The sequence below is a fragment of the Monodelphis domestica genome, chromosome 1 (genome assembly GCF_027887165.1).
Source record: "Monodelphis domestica isolate mMonDom1 chromosome 1, mMonDom1.pri, whole genome shotgun sequence".
NCBI lineage: Eukaryota > Metazoa > Chordata > Mammalia > Didelphimorphia > Didelphidae > Monodelphis > Monodelphis domestica.
The window spans coordinates 237,533,181-237,554,486 of record NC_077227.1 but is presented as its reverse complement, the minus strand read 5'-3'; the positions used below and the strand labels follow the sequence as shown (position 1 = coordinate 237,554,486).

Here is a 21,306-nt window from a genome sequence, read left to right as displayed (position 1 = left end):
GTAAGTTTCTGAGGATGGATTTGAATTCAGATCTTCCTGACTCTAGGCCCAATGCTTTATCCAATGCACCACCTAGTTACTGATATAGAAATCACTTAGAAACTCAACAATAAATTTTAAGAAAGGATAAAGGTGAGAAGATGCTCACAGCTGCAATAGCTCTGCTAATACATATTTGAACAACCTATCACATCTAAAAATTGGAAAATATATAACTAAAGATTATGCCACTGAAGCTGATTACCATTATTTCTTATAGAATTTTAACAGATGTAAAATAATCACAACACTATGGAGGTTAAAAGAGCCCAGAAATTACTTCAGTCAGCAAATATGTGATCTTTGCCAATCAGAGAAACATGGTAACCAAGGACAATGAAAGTCCATCATATAACGCTGTTTTGCATAATATTACAGACAATTAATGAAAGAAGATAGCCAGTATTATCATGTCATACTATAGTAAAGAAGTTGGTCTGTCTATTTCTGAAGACAATTTTAAATTGTTTGGGAAAAGTCACTAAACTGTTGCTTGGAAAAGTTGTTGATAGGTTCAAAAGAGATAACATAAAATTCTTTGAAAATGTTAAAGCCTTAAAGTATAATATAAATGTTAGTAGCATCAGTAGTAATGGTCATAGTATTAGTAGAAGTTATTATTGTTTTTATAATCACTCCAAAGTAGCCAAAAATAAAAAGACCTACAAAGAGCCAAGTATTCCTACTGATAGTTCTAATGAAAGGAAAGAAGACATAACATAATGGGAGACCATCATTTGGGGAGTGACTGAACAAATTGTGGAATGTAAAGAAAATGGAATTGTAATATACTATTAGAAATGGTAAATATGAGCTGAGATAAACATAAATTGTATGAACTGATTCAAGTAATCAGGACCAGAAGTACAAAATACATAATGACAATGATAATGTAAATTAAAATAATACAGAAAAGGAATCACTGAACTCATCTTAATTGCAATGACCAAGGTTTAGTCTTAAAAAAACTACATGAAGCAATATTTTCATTTCTCTAGTTACAGAGGTGGGAAACTAGGGGCTTAGAAAGTCATATTATCTTTTCAGGTAGGATCATTTTAATGACTGGCTTTGTTTTACTCTAATTTTGCTGAGAGTTGTTCATCCTTTGTTTTTGAAGAAAACCAATGGCATCAGAGGATGATATTTTAACTTGCAGGTAAATTAGATTTAAGTGAGGCAGAGTTGCACAGTTATCAACTTCACACTTTCTTCCACAGTCATCAAAGTCCAATGGCAAAACAAAAATTAGGATGAGTGGGGTTGACCCAGGATGCAGTGGATGACCTTGGCATCTTTGAAGTCTGACCAAGTTCTGAGAGCTCCTCAGTTCCTGCTTTAGCCATCTTCATGGCCACTGAAGCAAATTGTTCTCATTCACTCATTCCTCCAGGGGATGTCTTCACATGCTTGAAGTAGAACCCCCCTAACTCACTCATGAGTTTGTGGACTATCAGTTCCCCTCTACCTGGTTTAACCCATCTGTTGAAACTGGGGTATGACTGCTCTATATGCAGCTGCCTCCTGGAGTCACAGATGAAATCTGGATAGCAAGTGGACACCAAAGGAAGAAAGGATCCCTGAAAAAGACTTGGCAAGGCAGAACAGAGGTGCTATCCCTAGAGTTAAATGGGTGGAAAGAGTGGATCATGCAGTAATTTGAAAGATGAAACAAAAGGTACCAACAAAACTTTTTTTTTTCTCCTTAAGTAAAGGAAGGTAAAATAAATCTTTGAAGGGATTTGTGATGAGGTCTAACCAAGCCAGGCTATTTCATAAACATTTAAAGATGAAGCTGGAAATAAAATATATAAATGAAAAAATAAAACAACTCTCTGTTGGCCTGTTCTACGCAACCATTTTTTGATCTATTATGGTGAAATAACAATGAGATTCCCAAATCCCAATATGCTATATTAAAAAATAAAAGAAGTACAAATGAGTTAAGATCCTTGTAGGACCTTAAATTTGTGGCTTCTGTGAAATGGGAATGTTTGGATATTAGTTTATAGAAAGTTCAGAAAAGCAGTGCCTAAATCATAACTTCTAAAATGCCAGCTCCATAAATAACTAGCATTTAAATGGTACTAAATTTACAAAGCATATATTTCATTTCTTTTGATCCTCACAATAATGCTTTGAGGGGGTTGCTATTATTATCCCTGTTTTATAGATGAGGATTGAAAAAAAAAGAAAAAGATAAATGATGTGTCCTGGGTATTCTAGCTGATAAGCATCTGAGGTAAGATTTGAACTCAGGTCTTTCTCTTTCCAAATCTGAGTCCAAAGCTCCATCTACTTTTCCATCTAATTGCTATTGAAGGATATCAGGAAGCATGACCAGAATACACTTTTAACACTGGGGTATTAAAAGAAAACATGGTAAACTCATTTCTCTACTAAGCAAAGCTCTTGAACTTAACCCCATTTTCCTCTAGCATTCTTAATTCTTTTACACTATTAGTATATTTCCTGTTGGTCCAGCTCCTTGCCCCAGCATCACATGCAAGTTATGGCATTTTTTCCCTCTCCAATCCATCTGACCTTCTAGCTTGACTCCTCCAATTCCATCTTCTCTTGGTTTTGCCTATGACACTACTTCTCAAACTCCTCTTCCAAACCACTCACAGTTTTGGGAGGTAGATCCCCTCCCCTTTAAAGGTAAAGCAGCCCATCTCCTGCAAGGCTGAAGCTGCTGGACATTTGCCCTTGATTTTCTGCCACCTAGCGGGAGGATATGAAAAGAAGTGAACTTTGGGCAGCTTGGAAGAAGTGGAGGCTTAATCAATAAAACTCAGTCACTGAACACTTATTAAACACAATATAGAAGAGGTTTTAGGAAACCACCTGTCTTGAATAGGGAACTCCCTCCTTTTCCCTCCACTCCACCACTAATGATTAGAAAATTTGAAAGAAATTATACTGATATTAAAAATGATTTTCCCCAAGTGATCACAAAAGATTACTGTCATCTTAAAAATAACTATGGAGCTTGGTTTTGTATCAAGGAAAGGTAGCTTCAACACTATTTTGGCAGTTCCTAAGACCCTGACCTGGGATTGCTCCCCTCAGTTCTTAACCAGATCAATAAAGAAGTCTATTTGTGCCTGGGAAAAAGAAGGAAAAATGAACCTGTCATTCTAAGGCAGTCTCCTTTGATATTTTAGTGTTTGCTGCCATCAGAGTCATTTCAAGAATCTGACAGGAAGGAGTCTTATTTTTTTTAATTTAAAATGTCATTCAGTGACCAAAGAGATTCTTCTTTATTATATCTATAAATCATTCAGACTCTCTTCATGAGAAAGGGAAAATATACATTTTTCTAATTTTTATTTTATGTTAAAAAAAAACCTTTCCTTCCTCATAAAGTAGGAAATGAGAATAATATTTTATGTTAATAGGAATAAAATGTTCAAAATGTATGCGCTATATAAAGTTCCTATAAAATAATTCAGGGCAAACATTTTTTTAAACAAACAAAGGAAATGAAACACAAAAAGCCACATTAAAATAACATTGACAATTTTTGCTCTAACTAGGAACCTGAGAGAGGGGATGATTACAGTTGGGTAGAATGGACCTATAGGAAGTTCTGTAGTCAATGGAGCTAATAGCATGAAGGGGCTGACTGAATGACTTCCTCTAGGATTCATCAAACTTCCCCATTCTTTCTCTCTGCCAATAGTCCCAGGGAGGCATTTCCAGGGTGCATATCCTCTGCAGCTTGATATAAATGCCATCTGGACTGAGCTACCACTTCTCCTAGCCTACAGCCTGTGAAGGAAGCACAGCCTCAGCTTCTATTCCTTTAGGACTCCGGAGTCTGCCCAATGGCCTTGGATAGGGATTGGAGTGGCCACAGAGGAGTCTTACCTTTCTCAGAAAATCCCCTCTAGCAGTGAACGCAAAAGCTCTATAGCAATAAGAAATTGATAAGGTGGAAAGAGAACCGAATTTGAAGTCAGAAGACCCAGATGCTATCCTAACTCTACCATTTATACCATATGTGTAACCTTGGGCAAGTTAATTTACTTATTGGGACCACAATTTTCTCATCTATAAAATGAGAATATGGGCTAGAAGATCTCTAAGGTACTTTCTAGTTCCAAATTTCTAGGACTGTACAGTTCTAAAGCACTTTGCACAAAATATTCTATTTGATGCTAACAACCACTCTGTGAAGTAATTATCATTCTCCATTTTTACAGTTGGAATGCAATGGGACAGCTGAGGCACTGAAGTGGTATAATACAGTGATGTCAAACTTAAATAGAAACTGATCCCTGAAGGCTTTGTACTGACTTAAAAAGCCATAATTATCTATGTTGAGTTGTATATTTTTTATTTTGCTAATGTTTCCCCATTATACTTTTTTAAATTTTTTAACATATTGATTACTTCATGAATCTGTGTGTCTTCCCAGTACAGGGGCCATGCTGATCTTGTCTATATCATTCCAACTTTAATATGTGTGCTGCCAAAGCAGGCACTCCCAATTATATTTTAATCTGATTCTTGTGGCAGAGATTAACACCTCTGGGTAATGAATGGAGAGAAAGGCAGATCCTGCCTCAAATACACCTACTAGTTGTGTAACCTTGGGCAAATCATTTAACATCTTTGAGCCTTGATTTCCTCATCTGTAAAAGGGGGGAATGATCATGACAACTACTTCAGGAATTGTTAAATGGATTAAATAAGACAATATATGTAAATCCCTTTACAAACCTTAACATGCCATACAGATATTAAGTCTCATTATTAAAATTAATAAATATTTATTATGTGTCGAGCACTGGGAATACAGATTGACTCACATTCTAATTAGAGGAGACAATAGACATAGTGTTGAGATGAGAAACTTAGAGAGGAAGGAAGGAAGGAAGGAAGGAAGGAAGGAAGGAAGGAAGGAAGGAAGGAAGGAAGGAAGGAAGGAAGGAAGGAAGGAAGGAAGGAAGGAAGGAAGGAAGGAAGGAAGGAAGGAAGGAAGAGAGAGAGGGAGGGAAGGACCTTTATTCTAGAAAAGAAAATAATTTGAAACCTCATCAATCATTTATGCTTTCATGTGATGAGCTTATCAGTCCTTACTGAAAGTAACCTTTGGTGAAGGAATGAGAGAGAAAGCTTTAGCATCATTGGTGAGAGACCTGAGTATGAGAGGGAAAGAACAGAAGACCTCCTGAAGGAGAAAAAGGGTTAGAAAAGGAACCAACAACTGGATGTGCCCAAGACAAATTGAACCTTCCTCATATTTTTCCCTTCTGCAGACATAGGCACTTCTATTGGTAAATACAAGAGGCCATTAACTATTTCTCCAGCCATTGTGAAGGGTCCATTGTGCTTCCTGGACAAAATACAATTATAGACCACTGCACACTTTCCACAGCCTACTTGATCCTCACAATATTTCTAGTAGGTAGATGACGCAGGGTTTTTTATCAACCCCAATTTTATACGTGAGGAAATTGAAGCTTGTTGAAGTTAAAGTAACTGGACTAAGGTGACAAGGCTAGTTAGTGGTCTCAAGGCAAAGGTAGAACCCAGGTTCAATGATCTGCTCTGCTGAAACTGGAATAGGGTAGGAAAAACTGGGTTAACAATCTTAGTTAAAGGATAAGGACTGCAAGCTTCCTACTAAAAAGGTTCTAAATGATGCTTCAGTGGGGACAGTTGTTATTTTTCCTGCAGGACTAGAAAGAAACCTTAGCAGACCGTATGTTCAGTTCATAAAAATTAAAATTTACTAGGCACGAGAACACTGAACATTTGATTTTTTAGTGCCCAAGTAGATATGGCCGTAGTAACTGAACAACATAAATGAGAAGTATATCAACTGTTTCCATATCCCCAAGGGTTTTTCTTTATTACCTAGTATGTGTTATATGGAGAGAGGATGGTTAATTTGAAATACGAGTTTCTTTGCAATAGTCCCTTTCGTTCTGAATCTGAGGCACCCACTGGCTTGAGACAGGCCTTGTGACATTGGAAGACAATGAGTTCAAAGCCACACATATTACCTACTGGTGATGGGGACAGTTTTACCTTCATACAACTATTCACATACAATATTTAAACACACATCCATATGCGGTTGTGTATATTGTTAATATATGCTTGCATGCAATATGTATGTATATGTACAGGTGTATGTCTATTGTATTAGAGGGTTGTTTGGGGTATAATGGAGGAAAAGTAGATGATAAATGTCCAGAAGGCAGGAGGAGGGTGAAATGGATTCCCTTCCTTCAGTCTTCTTCAAAATATGTCTTCCCACTAACCCTGCCTTTACTCCCCTCTAATAACTGATTTTAATGGGTAAACCTCTTCCCTTGGAGAGAGAGAAATCGGCTCTCCCCCTCTTCCACTATGACAAAGAAGCCAATTTAAGATAACTGACAATTTTATTCTAACAAATTGTGGTTAGGGGTAAGATAAGAAAGATGTCTGCAGGTTGGGGTCTATAGGAAAGAGGGTAAGGAAGTCCCTGTCTGTCTAAAATATCTTTTTCCCTCCCTCCAAAATTGAGAGACCCAGGCTTGTCAGCCTGGTCTCTGAGAGATTCGGGGTTTGGTGACCCCTGGTCTTTATCACAGCAGAACCAATGTCCAGACCCAGCGTGTCACAGGAGCTGTGTGAGATCTTGTGATGCTGTTCTTATTCTTCTCAGTCTCTGCCACAATTCTTGGTGTCTTTGGGTGGGGAGTGGTGGTTCAATGGAGGATTTTGTATAACTCGAGAGAGAAATCTCTGATCAGCCTGTCACCCTTGCTGTCTCAAGATAACAAAAGAGAGATCAACTGTCTCCCACCTGGAATCTCTCTTCCCCCAAGATTCCAAACCTCCTCCACCATCCTCCACTGTGGATACAAACCTTTGCATGTCATCCAGGCTCTGTCCTTCAAAGTCTCTGGATCATTTCTCTATCACACTATAAATGGTGGATATAAATTATACATAACCACATTTTATATGTTATGTATAGAATGCATTATATATATGTGCATATATGTAGGAGGCAGCTAGGTGGCAGTGGATAGAGTATTGAGCCTTGAGTCAGGAAACCTTGAGTTCAAATCCAGCCTCAAACACTAGCTGTGTGACCCTGGGCAAGTCAATTAATTTATTTTGCCTTAATATACTGGAGAAGGAAATGGCAAACCATTTTAATATCTTTGCTAAGAAAACTCCACGGACAGCATGGGTGTGCTATGGTCCTTTGGAGTGCTAGGGCACAACAACAACAGTATATTCAGGCACATGCACATAAAAATGTATGTATATATATATATATGTATATATATATATTTGACATGAGCCATGGAATACATACTATATCTCTATAAATTCACATGTGTATATGCAAATATATGTGAATAGTAATGGTGGGATATAATCACACATATACATACTGTGAAGATTAAAATTAATTCTCCCCTGATCATGAAGATTAAAATGTAACCCCTGCCCATTTTTAGATCTAATCACCAAAAGTGTAAACATCCCACTTAATCACAGGTCTGTGACCCACATGTGCAACAGTGGGTGACGAATCAGAATTAAACTAACTGCTCTTGGGCCATCCTAAAGCAAAGCTTCAACTGTGATTGGTAGACATAAAATTAGGGGGTGACACAGGAAGTGACACAAAAGAAGCGACAAAAGGAGCTGTCACTTCCTGTGAGAGATCGTTCTACTGGCAGTTCTTCATTCTTTGAAGTGGAGGCTGGTGAAGAATGTGCTGACCGGACCTGAGACCCTGTTTCTGGTGATGTTGTTCTAAAATCTCTTCCTTTGAACTGACACAAGTAAGTGAAAAACTGACTCTTAACTGCTAGATTTTCTGAAAAAAATAAACAGAAGAGACTTACCTCTTGAGAGGACTTAGATATCTTACCTTATCCTCTATCTGATTTTCTTACTTCACTCTTTCTACATTTTGTAAATAAATTGTAAATAAATCTCTTTGGAAAAAATTAAATTCCTGGTGACCACACTCTTAAATAATCTAGTACAGCCCTTTTAAAAATAACCCCTTTCCCATTAGGTATCTTCTGATTTTATTGAATGGGTGACTAAGTTTTACAATCTGGATATTTAAATGTATACCCATTGAGAAATGTGTAGTTTTCTTTTAAAGTATAATAATTCCAAACTCTTAATTTTTTTTAACTTTAGAGGAATCTTTTAGGAACTTCCTTCTCTTGTTTTGAAGAAATATTAATCTGAGGTTTATCACTGCTTTCAGTTTACTTCAAAGTTTCTCTTTCTTCTGTTAAATATAAGTAAAATTAAATTTATTTTAACTTGTTAATAGCTTTGTTTTTGTTCATGTAACTTAAAGACCAATAAAACTTATTGCACAAAAATAGATTTTTATAGTATATTTGTGTGTGTTTTTCTTTCATTGTAATTAACAAGTATTTACTAAGTATTTATTAGAGGGCCTTTGCCCTCAAGGAGCTCACATTCTAATAGTTTGGGGAAGATACCATCAAAATAGCTTTGTACACACATTTATATACAGTGGAAGATAATAGCTGAGGGAAAGGCACTAGCAATTGTGGGCGGATAAATTTACCTAAGATTTGAAGGAGTACAACAAATCCAGGAAACTGAGGTGAAGAAGGATAGACATCCATATTTTCCATGAAATAAAATAACCAGTGCAGATCCATGGGAGTTTGGAGAAGGTGAGTCTTGTGTGATAAGTAGTGAAGAAATTGGTGTTGCTGAATTATTGATTATGTCGAGGGGACTAACATGTAAGAAGCCTGAAAAGGTAAGGGGTAAGTGTGTGAGAAGTTTTAAAAACTGAACAAAAGCAAATAACCATCAAAAAATCATGTTTGGCTTAAAGAAGGAACAATTTCTCAGTAAATTCTGGAAGCAGTAATGGAGAGCATGGAATATTTTGTCTCACTGGTTGAATGGAAAGATAAGACTAGAGCTGGGAGGGTAAAATGTAAGGTACGGAAAGGAAAAAATACTGACAGTTTGTGGGGAGAAGGGGCCAACTGGGAGTGGCAGTTGGGTCTTGTGACTAGCACTTCCTTCCTGACAGGTGGAATTTACTGGCTTCCTGGGGTTGGAGGAGGAAGGAGCTTGTCAGCCCAGTCTGGTGTGGTGTGCCTCTTCTTGGTTCAGCCCAAAGATTCAGGCCCAATCACTTCTGGAAGTTAGAACTGTTCTTGTTTGCTTTCTGTCTACTGCTAAGATTCTAAAAAGACAAAACTGGACTGATATAGAATAGACGGGAGTGGGAGAACCTTCCGCCAGCCTCTGGGGCCTGGCCTCAGGTCTGAAGCTGAGAAAAAACTCCAATCCCAACTGGTTATTAAATTTTATATTATTTGATTTGCAATCAGATAAGTGGACTATCTTTTCTGGTCATAGAGAGAGCTGAACTTCAGTTCAGTCATTCAAAGAAAAACAGACCTCATTAGACCCCTGCTGTTTCCTCTCAGCAGGGGGCATCTCCCTCCTTTGCTTCACCAAGCAGTGTTCCCTCTCTCCCTACTCTCCTCCATACCCCATACAAACCTCCTATTATCCCATTTTTTCCAATCCCAATTCCTTTCCCAATAAATATTACAAAGGGAAAGCATAATAGACCTTGTAAAGAATGGCCAGGCATGCCATGTTATTCAGAAGGTAGCCATGAAAGTAGCTCTCAGGGAGAACCAGAAGACAGAGTAGAAAAAGAAAAAAATTTAAGATGATATAAGACCAAATAAGTTTGTTAACTATAGGGTCAGCATTCCAAACAGGAGAGTGGAATTGATGGTTAGATATGGAATGAAACATAGATATAATATGAAGTGTAAAGGGAAGGAAAATAGAGCTCAGGGGAATAGGGAGGGACAGAGAAGTCAGTAAGGGGTGGAAATTTTCATTTAAATGTTTTTTAGAAAGCTATCAAAATGTATTCATTAGGGGCAATTAGGTAGCACAGTAGATAGAGACCTAGAATCAGGAGAACCTGAGCTCAAATCTGACCTCAGTCACTTCCTAGCTGTGTGACCCTGGGCAAGTCACTTAACCCAATTGCCTAGCCTTACAACTCTTCTTCATTGGAATCAATATTTAGTATTAATTCTATGACAAAAGGTAAGGATTAAAAAAAAAGTACTGAGAAAAACCAGTAACTGTGAATGGAAGCTCTTCTAGAGAATTGGACTCTAGGGGTACACCATAATTAACCTAGCCTCTTTTTATCTCTATGCCTAGTACATACTGGGTACTTAAATGTTTGTTTCTTTCCTTCTGGATCAGATTCATGCTCTGACCTTCTAGCTAGTAATATCTACATAATTTTGTGGTGAGATTGCATGTTGTTGACAGGAACAGAAATCATACATGTCATACACAAAAATAAATTTAAAATAAAATAAAAACACTTCTGCTCTTAAAAAATACTATAAATTGAGGACAGAGAGTGTTTAAATTTGCCTCTGTATTCCCAGGACTTCATATAATACACAATATACAGAAGATAGACACAGCAGGGACTTAAGAAATAATTGGGGCAGTTAGGTGGTGTAATGGATAAATAATTGGGGCTTGGAGTCAAGAAGATCTGAGTTCAAATATGATCTCAGACACTAACTATGTGAGCTACAGCAAATCACTTAACCCTTATTTGTCTCAGTTCTTCAACTGTAAAGTAGGGACACATTGAAGAAAGACACATTAATGATAAACCAAGAAATAAATAATAAATAAACCATTTAATTAATAATAAACCAAAAAAAAACCTATATATAGAAGTCCTTGGAGTTATATAGAATCAGATACAAGCAAACAATTCAACAATGACAAGAAGTAATTGTTGAATGAATGAGTGATATGTATATCTTCTATCAGAGAGGATAACATCTTCTGAGCCTCATTTTTTCTCTAAAATGAGATTGATGATAATGTACTATCTACTTCATAGAGTTGCTGAAAGAAAAGGATTTTGTAAGCCTTAAAACATTATATAGAGGCAGATAGGTGGGGCAATGGAGTCAGGAAAAATTCCTTTCCTTGAGTTCAAATCTGATATCTGGCACTAGCTGTGGGATCCCGGGCGAGTCACTTAACCTTCTTTGTCTCAGTTTCCTTATCTGCAAAATGAGCTGGGGAAGGAAATGACAAAGCACTCCAGTATCTTTGTCAAGAAAACCCTAAATGGAGTCAGGAAGAGTTAGATATGACTGAAACAATTAAAAAATAAAGTATTATATGACTTTATCACAAAACTAATGTTAAGTGAAAAAGAGAAGAGAACTTATCCTTGAGCGACCCCTCTCCTTCATCCCACTCCCAGACGAGGATACGGTCACAAAAAGTAAGAGATAGAAAGGTATTACTCTAAGCATAAAAACAAGTAAATCAGAAAACACTGAGAGCTGTGGCCTGACAGAAAAGTTACTGTGCCTGGGTGAGGCCAATCTGAGGACTCCAGAAGAAGGAAAATGAGTTCTGTAATGGTAGACGATGGACTTGCCCTGGCTACACATATTCCCTATATGTATGCCTCACTGCTGGTGTGCTCTAAACTTGCATCCATGCTTTTGATTGACACTGTTTATTGGTGAAAGCATGTCCCATAGGTTTATGGGGGAAATGTCTTGGAGCTGCTTTTGTTACCATGCTATATTAATAAATGCCTTTGCTTTGAGATAATTGTGTCTACTGTCAAACTCTTAAAGTTAAGCTCATTTTTAGGGACTGGGGGATCTATAGTTTATATTTATATTTATATAGATTTTATATATATTTATATATTATGTATTATATTTATATATATTTATAATTTAAATAGTACTTTAAAATCTTAGAATGATCATCCTACAAACCTGTGCATGTTGAGCTGGAGAGATGGCCCCAGAAAAAGTAGTACATTAATGTAAGCTATTAATAATTGCCATCTTAATCATCATTATTATTATCATTTATAAGACTAAGCTTCATGAGAATAAAGGTCATTTATTATCTAAATATTTTATCTCCCCCATCTCCTAGCACAGTTTTTCACACACATTGAATACTTAGTATTCTTTCAATTCAGTCACTTTTTGATAGAACTACCAATTAATCAATAAACCTAAAGTACCTCCAGGCACTATATTAAGTGTGGAGGATACCCAAAAAAAAGAGCCAAAGGATGATCTCAGTACTCAAAAATCTCAAAATAAAATGGGGAATAGAGTAAACAGACATATGCAAATAGTCTATACACATGATAAATAGGAGATAAGTAACTGAGGATGGCACTAGGATTAAGAGGTGTATAATTGGAAATCTGTTACCCTTAAAAACTGTATTTCCCAGGACCCCACTGACTTCCTGTTGTTATGTACTTCCTGTAGACAGGGGGATATATTGAGTGGGGTTCCTGATCTCACACTCTTTGCTTCCTGGGTTGCAACTGTGGTGGTAAGCAGGGTTTTTGAACAGATTGATTAGCCATGGGCATGTGGTTTTTATTTTGTTACCTTTTTATTCCTTTATTTCTAGTGATCATTAATAAATCTTATAAAATATGATATTTGAAATTACTATATATTAATTTTAATTTTTACAGAGGGTTGGGAAAGACTTCCTGTAGAAGATGAGATTTTAGCTGGACTCTAAAGGAAGCCAGAGAAAGCATCAGAGGAGATGGGGAAGGGAGACCATTTCAGACACTGGAGACAGCCAGAGAAAATGCTCAGAACTGAGAGGAGTGTCTTTGGAAAAAAGAAAAAAGTCAATGTCATTGGATTGAAGGAAAATATGAGATTTATTGGGAACTAGAATATCTGGTGTTTTTTTAACTTTTCCTTATGACTTGAGAGACAAAATAATTGATCTCTGGGGGCGGAAAGGAAGCAAGGCAGCACTTGATACCACTAGATCAAAAAGGGTAGCAGTCTCTCTCCTAATTTGAGTCTGACCATGAGTAGCATGTAAAATCATGGACAGTCAAAGTCTTTGAGTGGGTATTTATATTGGTTAATTTTACTATTTCCCCCCAAATATTGGAAGGAAAAAAGAACAAAATGATCAAGAAACTACAATTTGTGACAAAGAGGCATGGGTAGGGGAGAGGTAGTTGGTATCCTTGGGAAAGAAGTTGGTAATGCAATGGCAATTTATGAAGAGATCTCCAGTGGACTGCCTCAGGGACCTGTTCTTGGCTTACTTCTGTATAATATTTTTATCAATCTCTTGGATAGAGACATAATAGTGTACTTTTATAAAATGACACAAAACTTGGAAAGACACCTAACACATTAGATGGAAAATCTAGATCCAAAAAGATCTTGACCAACTAAAGAATTGGACTGAATCTAATAAGATGAAATCCAATAGGAATAAATATAAATTCTTATGCATGGGTTCAAGAAATCAACTTCACAAAGTGTAAGATTGTAGAACGTTGTTTAAATACTTTAAGAATCTTAGTGGTACTCAAAGTCTATGTGAGTATACATCATGTGACAGTGAACAAATTAATGTGATCTTAAACTGTATTAACAAACACTGCCAAACTTTGTAGAAATAAGGATTCTATATTCTTTCTAGATCAAACCATGTCTGGAATATTGTGTTCAAGTTTGGGTGTGATAGTTTAGAAAGGATATTTATTATGGTGGAGAATATTCAGAAAAAGGCAACCCAAAGTGGTGAAAGGCCTTAAGTCCATTTGTAATCATTTGAAGGACCTAGAAAAGAGAAGACCTGGTGGAGAGTAAGGGGGAAAGAATTGTCTTTACTGATTTTAAAGGTTAAAGAAGGGAAGTGAAGGAATTTGTTCTATTAGTCCCTAGAGGACAGAACTAAAAGCAGTGGGTAGAAGTTTTGAAGAGAAAAAATTTCAATTTAGCAATTGGAGCCACTCTAAATGGGAATTAGTTACCTTCTGAGGCAACAAGTTCCTCCTTATTTGAAACCTTTAAGCAGTTATTGGATGATCACCTAGGTTTATAATAGTAGGAATTCCTTTTGGACTATGGAAAAAAAAACTAGATGACTACTAAAGTCCTTTCCAACTCTAAAACCATGTGACTACATTCCCCTAACTTCTAATATTCCAAATCAATTATATAAATGTCAGATTATATAAGGATAAGTTAATGATTTACAATCAATAAATAGGTCAGAGCAGATCTGTGATTTGGTTGGCATGTAGAACTCCCTTCATGACACTAAGAACAGACAATGATCATCTAAGACTTATTAGATAAATTGTAGGGAGAACATACAGATTAAATGACTTGCCTATATTCACTTTATTAGTAATTATAAGAAGTAGGATTTGAACTCAAGTCTTCCTAACTCCCCACCCAGAACTCTAGCCAGCAGGTAGCAATGCCTCTTTATAAATGCCTAATATACATATATGATTTGAATTTATTTGAAAATAAACAAACACAGCATGAAATTCATGTAAGTCATAAATACAGGCAATATCAACATGTGTTTTTTTTTTCAAAAATGATATATTTGACTGGAGAGATACTTTAAATTTTCCATTTCATGCCAAGGTGAGTTTAATACCTCTGTAATCTACAACATATGGATCTTATGATATTATACAGTATTTGCATTCTAATAAAACAGCTCATTAATCAAATGTTCCATTATAACCTCAAATCATAGGAAACCACAAAATATGCTAGAGAAGTACAGCTATTTGAGCTTGGAATGGTTCCTTTTAAAACATTATTTGTTAGTTAATTTTAAACAGTGGTCAAAAGTACAAAAGATACTAGCCTATTAAAATATAGCCCAGGGCCAAAACAGAAAGCCATCAAAGAGACACATATAGATAATATTTTTTTCTTGAATTTTGGTTACATTTTTCTTTCCTTCGATTGACTTTAGTTGTTGACTTCCAACAATGCCAAAACAGGATCTTTTTTGTAGCAAATGAGAATAGCATAAGAGAACATCTATCTAGCTGTCCTTAATAAGTGCATTTCATCACAGTGAAGAAAAAGTCCCTTCCAGAATAATGAAAGAACAGTAATTATGATTTCTAAGTCCCTGCTGGTGACCTACAAAACACTGTGGAGAACAGTTAGAGGCAGAAGTTAGAGTCAGAAGGATTAGAGATGGGCAAAGAAATTGTCTCAAATTTTAAAAAGAGGGAAGAGGGTAGGACTTTCATACTATAGGAGAGTAAGTTTGATTTTTTTTTTGTTTGAGCAAAATTCAAAAATGCATTGTTTTTTAAATTCTGAACTTAAACACCAAATAAAATTATTTTTTCCATACATAAAGTAGAATAGAGAAATAAGATTAAATATGTATAATATCCCTCAAAAGACAGGCAGGTAGGTATCCCAGTAGATAGAGAGCCAAGCCAGGAGTTGGTTGCACCTGGGGTCAAATCTGATCCCAGACACTTCCTAACTGTATTACCCTGGACTAGTCACTTGGCTTCAATTGCCTAGCTGTTACTGATCTTCTGTATTGGAACCAATACTAAAATAAATTCTAAGACAAAAAGTAAGGTTTGAAAAGAACAAAACTGTTACTCCCTTTCTTCCCAGGTGGGGAAGTTGGAAGTTAAATTAAGATCAAGAAAAAAACTCCAAATGTGCTAGGAAAAAAAACATTTTTCCTCTCTTCCTCTCTTCCCAAGATGGAAAGAAACTCCCATCTCAGGGTCTTTTCAAGGGTTGTTAACAAATGAAACTTTTTCTTTGCATTTAACCACCTCAACTTGTAATTTTAAAAACTATACTACTTATACACATTTCCTTCTGACTCCTGTTCTTTTCTACATATTACTTTTAAAATGCTTTTATGCCCTTTGCTTTTTCTTTTTTGGGGGGGAGGGAGCAATCTATTACTGATCCTCCTCTCCATGGTACCCACCTTATAAAAAGAGAAAAAAAATCATGTAACAAATACACATAGTCAAGCAAAACAAAATCCAACACTATGTCCACAAATGTATGCCTCATTCTGCACCTGGAGTTCATCACCTCTCTGTCATGAGGTAGTTTTATATGCTTCATGAGTGGTCCTCTGGAATCATTGTTGTTCATTGCATTGATCAGAATTCTTAAGTCTTTCAAAGTTGCTTTTCTTTATGATGTTGTATTTATTATGCTAATAATTCTCTGACATACTTATTTTACTCTGTCCCTTTTTTCAGTCCTTATAGTACAAACATATACCCTAATATCATATACCAAAGCTTTCCATTGGTTCCCCAATTGATGGGCACCCCTTTAGTGCCAGAAATGATTTGTGAAGCTAACTGACCTCTTCTGGCCATTATGAATTCATCAAAAGCAGTTCTTGCCAAACCAACGTTACCTCCTGTTTTGACAAGATTGTGGGGTTAATTAATCAGAAGAATGCTCTAGAGATAGCTTGCCTTGATTTCAGAAAGGTATTGAACAAAACATCATATGATCTCTTGATGGTCAAGATGAAAAAGTGTAAGCTAAAAGACAAAGTACTCAGTGGATTTAGAACTGATTGAATTACCAGACCTGAAGAGTAGTGATTAATGGATTGATGTCAACCAGGAGGGAAATTTGTGATGGAGTGCAAAAGAGTTTTGTCATATTTATTAATGAGTTATATAAGGTTACAAATATCATACTTATCAAATATGCAGATTTCCTGGAGCCAAGAGAAATAACTCACATTGGCTGTCAGAATCAAGATCCAAAGAGATCTGGAAAATCTACAACAAAAAGACAAATCTAATCATATGGGATTTAATAAAAATAATGTAAAGTCTTATGCTTGGGTCAAAAAATGTTGCATTAGTACAGAATGGAGAACTCTTGGCTAAACAATAGTTCCAATGAACAATATCTAGAGATTCTAATGGAAAACAAATATTCCATATAAGTTAATTGTATTACACATCAACCAAAAAAGCCAAGATATCTTGGGTTGTAGTGGGAGAAACATAGTACCTGCCACAAAGAAGCTCATGATCTTACTGGAAATTCCCTTGGTAAAAATACATCATTGTTATTGTTTTCCATTTCAGCTGGTCTATGTTGAAGATCTGAATTATTTCATCCACAGGATGGTGATTATAATGGTAGAGTCAAAGCCATCTGAAACAAATATGACATGAAATAACCAAATTGTTTTACCTTGAGAAAGGGATGGAGCCTATGAAGGGATAGGAAAGATCCATTACCTAAAGGGTTGACACATGAAAGACATTAAATTTGTATTGCTTGGCCTCAGAGAACAGAATTAGAAGCAGTGGGTAGAGATTTATGAAAAGTAGATTTCAGCTTAGTATAAGAGGGGGGAACATCTTTTAATAATTAGAATTAGTTTAAACTAAAATAGACTACCTCCAAAAACAGTGTGTTATTTATCACTGGCACCCATTAAAATTAGAATCAGTTGGCCTCTTGTGAGGGATAGTTTTGGAAGGAGGGCTTCTGAACAGGTAATTATGCACATGCATATAGCACTTTATAAACCACCACTCCTAATGGCCATGTAATATAGCTTTAATTAATACTATTTCCATTATACAGATGAAGAAACTGAGACTTGAGAAACTAAAATTACCCATAGTTACAGCTAGGACTAAAACCTAGGTCTCCCAACTGAAAAAAAATCAAGCATTCCCCCCACCCCCATTTTCCTATGCTGCCTGCCTAGATGAATAGGATACTAGATTATTTCTAAGGTTCCTCATAACTGTAGCTAAATTAGTATCCACTAAGTTGTTGAAGGGTTCATTAAAGAAATGAATTAGAATTTTATACTCACATAAACTCTTAACAAAGCTTGATCAAGTATTCAGTCTACCATAAGCCCCATTCAATGTCTAGCAGTAGATCAATCAAACACTTATTAAGTGCCTACTATGTACCACTGGAGATATAAACCCAAAAATGAAATAGTGATTGCTGTAAAAAAATTTACAATCCATCAGAAGAGAGATTGACAAAATGCATTGACTGAAAGAGTTGGGGGAGTTTGGATACACAAACATTTTTGTTTGATAAAGTACATATAGACAAAGCCCATACACATCTATTTGTGTTTACACATTATATTTTCAAGCATTTATCAGAAATATTCTTCACAGTTGATTTTGCCCAGGATTTAGTTTCTCTCTAGTAAAATGTTATCAAAAACCAAACATTTCAGATCATTGAAATATATGTATATAAGGAGAAAGAATCTCCTCTTAAAGTTTACAACTTAAAGTACTTCTGGCTAAGTGGCCGATACTCTTTGACATAGCTACTCTCCCTGCCTCCCTTGAAGGTAAAAAATCAGGAGCCTCTGGTCATATATGTCCTTTAGTAAGTGGTTAGAGCATGGGTTGCTGGAAGTGGTCAGAGTGGAGGCTCAGCTCAATGAGAAGTATCTCAGAACACCAGAAGTGGCTAGGACCATATTCATGCAGTTCTGAGACATGCCCCTGGAGATATAAACCCAAATCCTATAGAGTCACATGTTTTGTTGTTGTTGTTTTCTTTAGTGGTCATGTCTGACTCTATGTGACTCCATTTAAAGTTTTCTAGCCCAAGATATAGAGTAGTTTGCCATTTCTTTCTCTAACTCATTTTACAGATGAGGAAGCTTAGCCAAACTGGGCTAAGTGACTTCCCCAGAGTCACACAGCTAGTATCTGGGGCCAGATTTGAACTTAGTTCTCCTCACTCCAGAGCTAGCATTCTATCCACTGTGCCACCTAACTGCCCTGAGCTACATATAAGAAAGGAATAAAAATACCTATAAAATCAAATGCCCTGGGTGTAGCAAAGACTATATTTTACTTATAGCACTAGATAGATGGGAACTATTCCATCAGAGGAGGTCAGGAAAAGGATTGAAAAAGGACATCTGAGAAATCTCTTTTATACTTGGTGTCATTGATACTTTCTTTGTTTTATTTTTCTCAACCATTCGTTGCATTGTTTAAGTATGTGTACAAACTATCCCTGAGCCTTAAGGGGCCTCGACAAATTTGAAATATGTATTTTTTCCTTGCCCCTCACTATCAGATGTCTAAATTTCAGCACAATTGTTTTCCTGAATTTTTCATCTTGACAGATATTTTCAACTTTCCAAGTAAAGATGTCTTTAGGGTGAAGTCGCAAGGGGTCCAAATCAGACAGGCTTCCCTACACATCTGTAACCTTTTTGCCAGATGTTAGTGGCAAGAAAGGTCAGGTTCTCTCTCAGGGGAAAATGCTTCTATCAGAATACACAATAAACTGGTACCATTATCCCAACATGCAAGCAAACAGTCAGACCAGAATGCACCCAAAGGAAATCTAACTTTCAACTTAGTACATGAGAAATAACTTTAAAATATATACAGGAAGGTATGGAAATAGGATACAGTCACATTATTCAGTAGACATTCTCCAAATGTTTTTCTAGTTCCCAGTTGATGATTCAGTTTGTACAAGGAATGTAATTTTATTCTATAACCTTAACTAAATTATCTTGTCCTTTCCCCTAGTGGCTGTATTATCCCAAGATTGTGGGCACCACTGAAGGTTCATGGGAACTAAGACTCGTAATTCAGGGAAAGTGTGAGACTATGTCACAGCTTTCTATATATTTCAAGCAAGTCTCTCCAAATGCAACAAATTGTTTCAGTGCCCTCACAACCCACAACTCTTATACTTGGATACATATTAGGAAGAATCTCCTTATGAGTTTTCCTCATCTATTCACATATTATCAGTCTTGCATTAATAATCAAGCCTCCTTTCAGCACCAGCACTTACTGCCTCTACTTCCCAACCACCCATTCTCTCCATCTTCAACATCCTATAGTCTAGTTTCAGTCTTTACTCTATAGCAATACCAATCTTTCCTAGGTCATGATTGTAACCAACTTTTTACCAAATCCAAACCCGTTATTGGAACTGTATAATTGAAAATCTGTACCCTAAAAAAAGAACTACATTTCCTGGGAGCCCACTGACTTCCTGTCATTATGTACTTCCTGTAGACAGAGGACAAAGTAAGTGGGTGTTTGGTCTCTCTATCTTTGGCTGGAAGAGAGCATGGTAATGGTGGTAAGCTAAGTGCAGGGATTTTAAATAGGTTAATCAGCCATGGGCATGTGGTCTTTATTTTGAATCTTCTTTATTCCTTTATTTCTAATGATCATTAATAAATTTCTTAAAATATGATATTTTATTGACACTAATTTTAATTTTTACAATTATGGTAATCAGAAGTTGGAGGAAATAATTCTCAATTTTTTAAAAAATAGCCTAGATAAATTTTAAGCCATGTTTCTCCTGCCAAGGCTTTTCACCCCCTACCGCTACCTACAAGAACTCCAAACTCTCTATTTCTCTTTCCTTACTTTTTTACTGGTCGCCCTCCCTCCTGGCTACAAAGTTTGAGAAACTTAGCCCAGAACTCTTGCTGGAGAAGATATAATCCACTACTCTCACCCATCTGCTTGAATCCATGTTCCTCAGATCCTCACTGCTGCTTCTGGCATTGCTGCTCCTGATTCTACTCACTCTGGCTGCTAAATCCCAGTGGCCTGCTTCTTACTCCTGCTCCTGCTACTGATCCAGCCTCCTGGGTTGTCCCAGCCTTCTGCTCCTGATTTTCTTGATCCTGATTGGTCATCCTCCTCCTGATCTCCAGCCCCCAAACACCTGATTGCCATTGCTGGTCCTCCAGACTTCTGGTAGCTACCACTGTATCTTTGGAACTCACAAACTTGGAGTTGCTCTCTGGGCAGCTGGTTAAAAACCAGGGTGTGCTTTCTTTAGGCAATGATTAGCCTCCTAAAACCCTCTCCACATGGCTGGAGAAACAAACTTCTCCCTAGAATTTGCCTCAGGTGGGAAGGGGAGAAGGAAGTTACTCTTCCATACAGGAGGTAAAATTGGAAGCATGGGGATTCTATGAAAGAGCATTGCATTATCTATCTCAAACAGCTTCCAGTTTTAGGATGTTTTCTAACATTCATGAGTGCACTAATCCTTTCAATTATCTTGCCTGAGATTCAGGGTAGAAATTCATCTCACTACAACCCTTTGCCCTTTGGACTTGCCCAGTCTCTAAGATTCATCCAGTTTGGGATTCCTCAAACCTATGTTCTCCCTCACTATGGGAGATCCCAGAGCTCTGACAAAAGGAATCTGAATGGATAGAGAAAGGATAAAGGGTCTGGAGGTGAAATTTTAAACCTTTTCAGAATCCATTGTTTTATGAAAGTCTCTGTATTTTATTGAATTTTGTTGATTGTTTTGTTTATGATTTAATTTTGTTGTTTTAAGTTCATATAGTAATCTGATAAATACGATT

General features: G+C 36.5%; 1 long non-coding RNA gene and 1 other non-coding gene across 4 annotated transcripts in view; both read right to left on the bottom strand.

The window, feature by feature from the left end:
• Positions 1-21,306, bottom strand: part of LOC130456304 (uncharacterized) — a 127,407-nt gene that overhangs the window by 44,013 nt on the left and 62,088 nt on the right. For all 3 annotated transcript variants that reach the window (XR_008914946.1, XR_008914947.1, XR_008914948.1), the window contains exon 2: positions 16,953-17,099. This is a non-coding gene — a long non-coding RNA (uncharacterized LOC130456304). The remainder of the gene's footprint in view (positions 1-16,952; positions 17,100-21,306) is intronic.
• LOC130456619 (U6 spliceosomal RNA) lies at positions 4,423-4,529 on the bottom strand. Its single transcript, XR_008915689.1, has one exon. It is a non-coding gene; the product is annotated as a U6 spliceosomal RNA (small nuclear RNA).